Genomic DNA, 11,656 nt, shown 5'->3' on the forward strand with positions numbered 1-11,656 from the left:
GTTTTGCAGCCTTAACCTCTTAAGGACACATGATGTGCCGGTACGTCATGATGTCCTGGTACTTAAGGACACATGACGTACCGGTACGTCATGTATGGTTCCGATCACCGCTGCCCGGCGGGCGGTGATCGGAACCTGGTGCCTGCTCAAATCATTGAGCAGGCACCTAGGCGAAATGCGTCGGGGGGTTCTGTGACCCCCCCATGTCAATTCAGACCGGCGGTTTTCTGCGTTTCCGGGTTATTCGGATCTCTGAAGACCCGATAACCCGGAACAGGATGGTGATGATGGTGTGATTTTACCCCACCAATCACCATCATGCGATCCTGAGAGGTGATGGTGACATCACCTCTCAGGATCGCCTCTGATTGGCTGGTGGGCGGGACGGCGGCAGATTCAAAAGACGCAAGCGCTCCTCTCCTCCTCCTTTTGTGTTCTGGAGACGTAGGAGAGAGGAGCTGCCTGCACATCGTGTTCATCGGTGCCAGCATCACCCCATCTGTGCCCCCCAGGACCCGATCTGTGCCCCAGCACCCCCCATCTATACCGCAGGTACATAGGGAAAGCATAGGGAAAGTTTGGGTTAGGCAGGGAAAATAAAGGGAAAGTTAGTTGGATAAACTTTAATTGCATCATCCTAAGTTAGGGTGTCTGGGGTCCACAGCACAGCTGTGTGACCCTAGACCCCCCAGGGGTGCTGCCGCTTGCCCCCCCCCAACTTTTTTGGGGTGCAGGATTTATTTATTTATTTATTTTTTTGTGTACGCTGACTGTGGCCGGCACTCTTAGCGTCCGGCCACTGTTAGCGAATCGCACTCCCCACCGCTGATCAACTTCGGACGGTTGATCACCGGTTTTGAATTTTTTTTCACATTTTTTGCCCTTTTTTTAATGTTAGTTTTAGGGTGAGTTCGCGAACACCCGTGCCCCCACACACACGCACACCTAATAAAGATTTACACACACGCACATACACACGTAGACACACACTCCCCTATGGCCCGCCGGACGTTCTCGGCCGAGGAGGCATACGCCCAGCTTGACTCCGACTCCGAGAGTCCCAGTGAGGATGAGGATGACCCCACATTCCTGTTGTCATCCGCGTCCTCATCATCTAGCGATGATGATGAGCCCCCAAGGCGGCGGAGACGCCGCCAGGCAGAGCAAGGGGACCGCCATGTTAGGGACCCTGTGGCCCAGCCTAGTACGAGCAGCTCTGGGGCTCGTACTGGTTTCCCGGCCCACCAGTTAAATCCACCGGAGCACCCTGCCGGTGAACTAGTCTGGTGTAGCCCAGAGCGATACGAGCCCGTGATTCCTGATTTTGTAGGCCAATCAGGAATCCAGATTTCCACAGTGGGCTACACTGAATATGACTTTTTTAGTAATTTTTTCAGTGACCCACTGGTAAATCTGATGGTGGAGCAGACGAACCTGTACGCCCAACAGTTCGTTGCTCAACATCCGGGCTCCTTTTTGGCCAGACTCGGTGGCTGGATGCCGGTCAGTGCAGCCGAAATGAGGACATTTTGGGGCCTCGTGCTGCATATGGGCCTGGTCAAGAAACCCAGTGTCAGGCTGTACTGGAGTGGAGACGTCCTATACCAGACCCCACTTTACAGTACGGCCATGACACGCTCCCGGTTTGAGGCCATTCGGAAATGTCTGCATTATTCAGATAATGCAGCATGTCCCCCCCAAGGTGATCCTGCCCATGACCGTCTGTATAAGATACGGCCGGTCATCGATTACTTTGGGGCCAAATTCATTGAGGCCTATGTACCTGGAAGGGAGGTCGCAGTTGATGAGTCTCTCATTGCATTCAAGGGGAGACTCATTTTCCGCCAGTATGTGCCCTCCAAGCGGGCGAGGTATGGCGTGAAGCTATACAAAATTTGTGAGAGTACCTCAGGGTACACTTACAAATGTCGTGTATACGAGGGGTGAGATTCCCGGATTCAACCCCCAGAATGTCCCCCCACTCTGGGTGTTACCGGGAAACTTGTGTGGGACCTTATGTACCCACTGCTGGATAAGGGTTACCACCTTTACGTGGATAACTTTTATACCAGTATCCCCTTGTTCCAGTCCCTTGCCGCCAGATCCACGTCCGCTTGTGGGACTGTGCGGAAAAATCAACGCGGCCTCCCTGCCCTCCCCCTCCAGGTACCTATCCCCAGGGGTGAGACCCGTGCCCTTACCACTGGAAACCTGTTGCTGGTCAGGTATAAGGACATGAAGGATGTCCATATGCTGTCCCCAATTCATGGTAACGGCATCACCCCTGTCCCTGTGCGAGGTACCGCGGCAACGGTCCTCAAGCCCGATTGTATCGTCGACTACAATCGGTATATGGGAGCAGTTGATCTCTCTGATCAAGTCCTCAAGCCATATAACGCCATGCGCAAAACCCGGGCATGGTACAAAAAAGTTGCGGTCTACTTGGTACAGGTTGCCAAGTACAACTCTTTTGTGCTGTCCCGGAGCACTGGCAACACAGGGACATTCCTTCAGTTCTATGAGGCAGTCCTCAAGGCCCTGATCTTTTCGGACCGGGAAAGAGCAGGCCGGAGTACCTCGGGAACTGTAGGCGCCCGGATCGTCCCTGGCCAACACTTTCCAGGTGTGGTCCCCCATACTGGAAAGAAGGGACGAACCCAAAAAAGGTGCAGAGTGTGTCACAGGAGGGGGATACGGAAGGACACCACAACTCAATGTGACACGTGCCCCGATCATCCAGGCCTCTGCATTATTGGTTGCTTCAGGGAGTATCACACTTCCATGGAGTACTAAATTTATATTCCAATTTGACATTGGATAAAAAAACTGTTTCTCAGACTTGAGACACCCAAAAAAACTAAAATAATTTATTAAAAGTAGACATATTAGGTATCGCTGCGTCGGTAATAATCTCCTATATAAAAATACCCCATGACCTAACCCCCCAGATTAACAGGGTCCAGAAAAAAAAATCAAAAAGGTGCAAAAAAAGATTTTTTTTGTCACCTTACATAATAAAAAGTTTAATAGCAAGCGATCAAAAAATCATATATGGCCCCCAAAATAGTGCCAATAAAACCGTCCACTCATCCCGCAAAAAATTAGCCCCCACATAAGATAATCGGATAAAAAAAAAAAATTACACTTAGACTTTAGAGATACAAAAACATTTTTTTGGTATCAAAAAGGATAATATAGTCAAAAAACCTAAATAATTGTAAAAAAAGACTTATTAGGTATAGCCGTGTCCGTAAGAATCTCCTCTATAAAAATATCGCATGACCTAACCCCCCAGATTAACACGGTCAAAAAAAAAAGGTGCCAAAACCGCTATTTTTGGTACTTTTCCATTTCAATACGTTTTTTCCGGTAACAAAACAAGGGTTAACAACCAAAAAAAAGTTAATATTTATTACCCTGATACTGCAGTTTACAGAAACGCCACATTTGTGGTCGTAAACTGCTGTATCAGTAAAAGGGAGGCCGCAAAAGGAAAGGACCGACATGGTTTCTGGAAGGCCGATTTTGATGGCCTTTTTTATTGACACCATGTCCCTTTTGAAGCCCCCCTGATGCCCCCCTAGAGTAAAAACTCCCTAAAAGTGACCCCATCTAAGAAACTACACCCCTCAAGGTATTCAAAACTGATTATACAAACTTTATTAACCCTTTAGGTGTTCCTCAACAGTTAATGGCAAATGGAGATGAAATTTCAGAATTTCAATTTTTGGTAACCTTGCCTCACAAAAATGTAATATAGAGCAACCAAAAATCATATGTACCCTAAAAATAGTCCCCCCAAAAATGCCACCTTACCCCCTAGTTTCCAAAATGGGGTCACTTTAAGGGAGTTTCTACTCCAGGGGTGCATCAGGGGGGATGAAACAGGACACGGTGTAAATAAACCGGTCCATAAAAATATGCCCTCTAAAAACCTAACGGCGCACCTTTCACTCTACGCCCCGCTGTGTGGCCGTACAGTAGTGTAAGACCACATATGGGGTGTTTCTGTAAACGGCAGAGTCAGGGCAATAAAGATACAGTCTTGTTTGGCTGTTAACCCTTGCTTTGTTAGTGGAAAAAATGGGTTAAAATAGAAAATTAGGCAAAAAAATGAAATTTTCAAATTTCATCCCCATTTGCCAATAACTCTTGTGCAACACCTAAAGGGTTAACGACGTATGTAAAATCAGTTTTGAATACCTTGAGGGGTGTAGTTTCTTAGATGGGGTCACTTTTAGGGAGTTTTTACTCCAGGGGTGCATCAGGGGGGTTGAAACAGGACACGGTGTAAATAAACCGGTCCATAAAATCAGCCCTCCAAAAACCAAACGGCACACCTTTCACTCTACGCCCCGCTGTGTGGCCGTACAGTAGTGTACGGCCACAAATGGGGTGTTTCTGTAAACGGCAGAGTCAGGGCAATAAAGATACAGTCTTGTTTGGCTGTTAACCCTTGCTTTGTTAGTGGAAAAAATGGGTTAAAATGGAAAATTAGGCAAAAAAATGAAAATCTCAAATTTCATCCCCATTTGCCAATAACTCTTGTGCAACACCTAAAGGGTTAACGAAGTTTGTAAAATCAGTTTTGAATACCTTGAGGGATGTAGTTTCTAGAATGGGGTCATTTTTAGGTGGTTTCTATTATGTAAGCCTCACAAACTGACTTCAGACCTGTAGTGGTCCCTAAAAATTGGGTTTTTGTAAATTTCAGAAAAATTTCAAGATTTGCTTCTAAACTTCTAAGCCTTGTAACATCCCCAAAAAATAAAATATAATTTCCAAAATAATTCAAACATGAAGTAGACATATGGGGAATGTAAAGTCATCACAATTTTTGGGAGGTATTACTATGTATTACAGAAGTAGAGAAACTGAAACTTTGAAATTTGCAAATTTATCCAAATTTTTGGTAAATTAGGTATTTTTTTATGCAAAAAAAATAATTGTTTTGACTTCATTTTACCAGTGTCATGAAGTACAATATGTGACGAAAAAACAATCTCAGAATGGCCTGGATAAGTCAAAGCGTATTAAAGTTATCAGCACTTAAAGTGACACTGGTCAGATTTGCAAAAAATGGCCTGGTCCTTAAGGTGATATAAGGCTGTGTCCCTAAGGGGTTAAAGGAGTTCTCCAGGCTTTAAAAAAAATTGCAAGCCTTCTGACCTGTTGTGGGAAGATCCAGTGTCGGACTAAAGTCCCTTGGGCCCACTAGAAGAAATGATTCTGAGGGAAAACCCTCTGTGTATATGGGACCTTAAGTGTCCTGTTTTATGAGCGGTCAATTATTGCCAGAGCTTGGGCCCACTGGAAGATCCTTTGGTACACTAGTGGGCTAGTGCGACCTTGTGAAAATCCTTCGTCAGGTCACCCATTCTGCTGTCTCCACTATGCTCAGACTGGATACGGGCTCCTCCACTCATGTCCTGACTGGACGTGTTTCTAAGTCTTCCTGTTCAAATGCAGGGGACCTGAGTGGAAGGGCCTGCATCCCATCTGAGCACAGTGGATTCTGCGGCCCGACGGAGAGGTAAGTACTGACCAGATTGTCTACCAACAACTGTCCAGGAGGCTGCTGGCTTTTTTTTATATAAGCCTGGAGGACTCCTTTAATGAGCACCCTAAAATGCTGCCATCCAATGCTGCCCTCGCCATCAGCAGAATAGAGGCTCCAATAACAGCAGCATGTATATTGCTATATCAGTATATTGCTACAGTCTTTCTGCTCTCTTCATTCACAGAATATAAGCAGCAAGTAGTTAAAACTTCACTGAGGGTACGCCCACATGGTCAGGTTTCCTGATGCAGTTCTGGAAGCCAAAATGAAGAGTGAATAAATAAAAAAAAGAGAACTCATATCTGTCCTTTATACTCATTGTATAATTTACTGCTGAATTTGACCTCCAAAACGACTTCAGTAAACCTGTCCTTGTGGCATTACCCTGATACTTTTCTCCATTACCTAACTAATTCCAGGAATAGGAATGGCAGAATACTGCAGTCCATTACTTGTATACTATACCCTGCTCCCCGTGTATACAAAAAAGAAATTAAGAATTAATTAAGGTTAAAAACAACGTAAGAAAGGTTAAAACAACACATACAGTATATAAAATATATATTAAAAAAACAACACATAAAAAAAAAAAATACTACAATTTCCAAGAAGTATCTTACTCTTTTTGGCCTCTTCAAGTTTGTCCTTTGCTCTTTTCTCAGCCTGAAGGAGTTGCTGGATTCCCTGGGACTGACTAGCCATTCTGTCCTGTTGATGTCCTCTGCAGCCAGTAAACCTGCGCCCCACTAATACCTTAGGCTTTTATACCCCTGCTGTTTACTGTCATAACACTGAAACTGGATGGGCCAGATGAAGTCTGCTTAAACTGTGTATTCAGCAGTGTTTGTAGACAGTACATGTATATACACTATATACACATCACACATTATGGACAAGGACACACAGCAAATAAGAGAAACTAAAAAAGAGAAACACTAGTAGTCAGTGCATGACTAGAATGGACTTAATCTAGCTGATTGTAATTTAGCATATGGGAAGAATATGGCATTTATACAATATTTTCCATTATTAAATATTCTGTAAAGGTTCAACTGAAAAAGAAAATCTGACTTCTGGATGATCTACCAGGACTAAGAAGCAGAAGGCTTTTATCACGACCTTTGGTTTGCGCTGTGACACTGTTGCCACACTTGCGGTTGCCCGCGGCAACGTGTTGCTGTGAGAGCATGCAGTGGCAGTGTCTCGGCCTTCTGGGTGATTGCCTTGACATGGTTGCCACGCATGCTGTTGCCGGTGGTTACGTGGTTTAGTATGCTTGTGTGTGCACTTGTAGTGTCCCACTAGGTAAAGGTGGGCACTACACAAGGGTTAATGTGTCGTATTACGTTTAATGTCATGTGTATGCATTTCCCTGTGTTATCTGGGTGTCAGGCCTGTCAGGGTGGAGTTTAGCCTCCCAGGCGTTAGAGGGAGCTAGAGAGCCCTGGTTATATATAGGTAGGCCCAGACAGGGGAGTGTTAGTGTATTCCAGGGGACTAGAGGAGTCACTTAGTTTACCTGAAGCTCCTGAGGCTAGGACTAGCTCAGTCGAGACACTCCAGTAGTAGGACGGGACCTCCTGGGAGAAACCTGCAGTTACCCTCAAGCCAAGCAGAGACAGTGCAACCAGCTAAGATAAGTAAGCTAATGGGCAGAGGAACTATAAAGTAAGAGCAAGAGTCAATACGGGAGGAAGATATATTTACCAAGGATTAAAGCCAGCATTTAGGCATCCGGGCCTTGGGATAGAAACCAGACAGGAGTTCTAAAGAACAGCGTACACTATTTCTGAGGAGAAGGTACAACCTGATTCTGAGTGTGTTGTTGATTACCCTCTGAGTATCTTGCACAGAATTATACCTGCCAGTATTTGAAATGAGCCTGCTTGTGAAGCATATGATATAAGAACCTGCATTACCATCTTGTTGTACAAAGTTGGACTGTTATAAGTAAAGCAACGTTTGGTTCACTATGCCACCTGTGTACCTCACTTATTGCTACTGGAAACCAGTGTGCCACCGTTACAGGCACTGGCGTCACGAATCTTAAAGGGACCTTGCTTCCGGCACTCTAAACACCTGCAACATCCAGGGCACCTCACACAACATCAGGCCAGGTCTCTACATACAGAGTGTGCCCCAGAGGAACTTGTGTCTACCTCTCCTTCACTGCCGCATGCCTGCCCAGGTTCTCCTTCAAATAGTGAGTAACCCTCGATTGCCCATAACCGTGACCTCACTTCGCTATACCCTGCAGGTCTGGCGTGCTGCACACTTCCCCTTTAGGTTGTAGCCTCCCTCTGTCTGGTGCTGTAAGGGTTAACTCCCTTACTGGGTGTGGTCACTTGGCTTATATCTTCTGTGGTTTCCTGGCTGGAGTCAGTTGTACTTCAGCTGTCGTTGGTGCTGGAGCTATGCTCCAGTCCAGGGTGTTCCATCTGTCCAGTGACGGCCACCCTTGTGGTCATCAATGTCATCCCGGTGTCTCCTTCCCTTCCTGTCCCTATTTGTATGGAGTGGGTTATGTTCAGGGTGTTTGTATGTCTAGTTTGGTGTTACATGTCTGGTGGTGTTTGGTGTCCTGCATGTTAGCTAGACATTCCCCTGTCTCATGTTTATTGCAGCTATGGGTGTCCTGGGTTCCTGTGTGGTTTGTGGTGTGTGCTGTGTCCTTTAATGTTGGTGTGGACAGCAGCACTTGTGCACGGGTTCCAGTCAGTGTGTCTGTGGCAGGTAAGTGTGTTATTGGCTTCGCTTACCTGCCATCTCCTTAAGCTGTATGACCACAAAGGCTCCTTGCTTGGAGCCTTCGGAAGAGGGCCCAGCATGTGTCACCTGCCGTTTTTGTGGTGCACATGCTTATCCTCCGGAGGGAGGGTGAAAGGTGAGACGCTGTTAACAGTGCGGTTCCCTGTAACTGTTGGTTGCAGTAGGTGTGAACCGTCACTTGTGTTTGCGTTTCTCCTCGTCCATTTCTCAGTGGTTCAGGTGCTTGTATTGTGTGCTGGCTGCATTCCTTTGGTGTACTGGCTGTGTGCTGGTTGGGAATGCTTGCTGGCAGCGACCTTGTGTGAACTGGGTCTGAGGTGGACACAGTGTTCAGTGTGGTCTCCCTGAGCTGTATGGTGGATGGCTGCCTGGTTTCTAGGTGGTTCCGGGGGCTGGCAGCAGTCTTTTAGAGACTTCCTTGCACTGATGCTGATCCTGTTACTTTTCCCTACCCCCCCGCCCTCTTGTTTTTTGGGTGTTCTGTAGAGATGGCCCGAATAGTTCGCCGGCGAATAGTTCCCAGCGAACATAGCTTGTTTGCGTTCGCCGCGGCGGGCGAACATATGCGATGTTCGGTCCGCCCCCTATACATCATCATTGAGTAAACTTTGACCCTGTACCTCACAGCCAGCAGACACATTGCAGCCAATCAGCAGCAGACCCTCCCTCCCAGACCCTCCCACCTCCTGGACATCCATTTTAGATTCATTCGGAAGCTGCATTCTCAGAGAGAGGAGGGACAGTGCTGCTGCTGCTGCTGATTCAATAGGGAAAGCGTTAGCTAGGGCAGTTTTCTGTTTCCACAGACTCATCTGCTGTAAGGACAGCGTCCTGACAGCACCCCAAAAAGCCCTTTTCAGGGCTGGTACATCAGTCTGCTTTTATTTTTTATATATATATATATATATATATATATATATACATATTGCAGTTGCCTGCCCGTGTGTGAGAGGCTGCAGGCTCAGTCACAGACAGTACTGTGTGCACACCATTCATACAGGGTGTGACAGAAAATACCTCGCAGATAAAAAAAAATTCTATTTAATCTTTTTCTGTGATATAATCACAGTTGCAAGCCAGTGTGTGTCAGGCCCACACAGACTGTATTGTGGCTAGTGGCTAGGCCTCCACTCATACCGTTACAGGGTATCACTCACTCACAAATACCTCGCAGATAAAAAAAAATTCTATTTAATCTTTTTCTGTGATATAATCACAGTTGCAAGCCAGTGTGTGTCAGGCCCACACAGACTTTACTGTGCCCACTGCCCACCACTTATATAGGGTGGCACAGTACCTTGCACGCATAGTAACACTTATCTAATAAAAAATGACAGGCAGAGGCAGGCCACGCCGCAGGGGCCGTCGTGGTCGTGGTGCTGTGATTTCCACTGGCCCTGGAATAATGCCCAGTGTTCAGAGGCCAAAGAATTCGGAGAAAATAGTTGACTGGCTTACACAGGACACCCAATCTTCAACTGCTTCCGCTAAGAACCTTGACGCACAATCCTCCTCCAGCTCAACTTTGGTCACCTGCTCTCAAGTTACCACTCTCCCGCCCGCCGCCACCACCACCACTACCACCACAGCCACCACAGCCGCTTCACTTGATCCTTCAGAGGAGTTATTTACACATCAGTTGGATGAAATTAGTGATGCGCAACCATTATTGCCAGAGGTAATAATAGATAACAAGGATATGTCTCAGTCAGGCAGCATTGCACACATGGACGTACAGTGTGATGATGATGATGATGTTGTACCCGCTGCTGCTTCCTTTGCTGAGGTGTCAGATACAAGTAAAGTGGTTGATGATGATGATGTGTCCGTGGATGCCACGTGGGTGCCTGCTCGAAGAGAAGAAGAAGAGGGGGAAAGTTCAGAAGGGGAGACAGAGAGAAGGAGGAGACGAGTTGGAAGCAGGGGGAGGTCGTCGCACAGTCAGACAGCATGTATCGGCACCCGGGGTCAGCCAGACAGCACGCCAATCAACACATGCTGTTGCCACCACCAGAATGCCGTCATTGCAAAGCTCAGCAATGTGGCATTTTTTTTGTGTGTCTGCCTCTGACAACAGCGATGCCATTTGCAACCTGTGCCAAAAGAAACTGAGTCGTGGGAAATCCAACACCCACCTAGGTACAACTGCTTTGCGAAGGCACATGATCGCACATCACAAACGCCTATGGGATCAACACATGATGACGAGTAGAAGCAGCACACAAGCTCAAAGCCACCATCCTCCTCCTGGTCCAGAGGTGGGATGACGAATCCGTTGAATCCACAAATCCCTCGAATCCGATGAATCCCGCCGCGACGTCACGTCCCCGCGCCTCCCGAGACGCCTGCTATTTCCCTACCCGTGAACTTTCCCTAGTAAAACCCTAAGCAAGCCACTGGCGGATCCAGGGGGGGGGGCAACGAGGCGATTGCCCCCCTCCGAGCTGCTCAGAAGTGGGGGGAGGCGGCCGCAGGGCACAGGGAGATGAGCGCTTCCATTGGAAGCGCTCATCTCCATAGTCATCTGTATCGCCGTCCTCAGGACAGCAATACTTATGCTGCGGCGGGGCAGGGGAGGGAGAGGCGTGTCCCTTCCCCTTCCTCTGATAGGCTGCCGACCTAGTGCCTGCAGCCTATCAGAGGCCGGCGCAGGCAGCGCGATGACGTCATGGCGCCGCCTGAGCCGTACAGCACGGGACACGGGCCGGAAGAGGCTTGCATCGCATCGCTGACATGGAGGTAAGTATAAGTGTTTTTTTTTTTTATATTTACAATAGTTTTACTGGCACAGCAGGGGGGGCTCTTGTTACTGGCACATGATGGGGGGGGCTCTTATTACTGGCACATGATGGGGTGGGCTCTTATTACTGGCACATGATTGGGTGGCTCTTATTACTGGCACATGATGGGGGGGCTCTTATTACTGGCACATGATGGGGGGGCTCTTATTACTGGCACATGATGGGAATGCTCTTATTACTGGCACATGATGGGGGGTGCTCTTGTTACTGGCACATGATGGGGGGTGCTCTTGTTACTGGCACATGATTGGGGGGCATCTATGGGGGCACATTTTACTGGCACATGATTGGGGCACTTATTACTGGCACATTATTGGGGGCACTTATTACTGGCACACGATTGGGGGAATTTATTACTGGCACATTATTGGGGGCACTTATTACTGGCACATTATTGAGGGCACTTCTTACTGGCACATTATTGGTGGGCACTGTAGGGGCATCTACTGAGGCCACAAAGAAGGGGTATTTTATATGGGGGGCTCTGTACAGTAGCATTTTATACTGGGACACATTATGGTGGGTA

The sequence above is a fragment of the Bufo bufo genome, chromosome 9 (assembly GCF_905171765.1).
Source record: "Bufo bufo chromosome 9, aBufBuf1.1, whole genome shotgun sequence".
In the NCBI taxonomy this organism is placed as follows: Eukaryota; Metazoa; Chordata; class Amphibia; order Anura; family Bufonidae; genus Bufo; species Bufo bufo.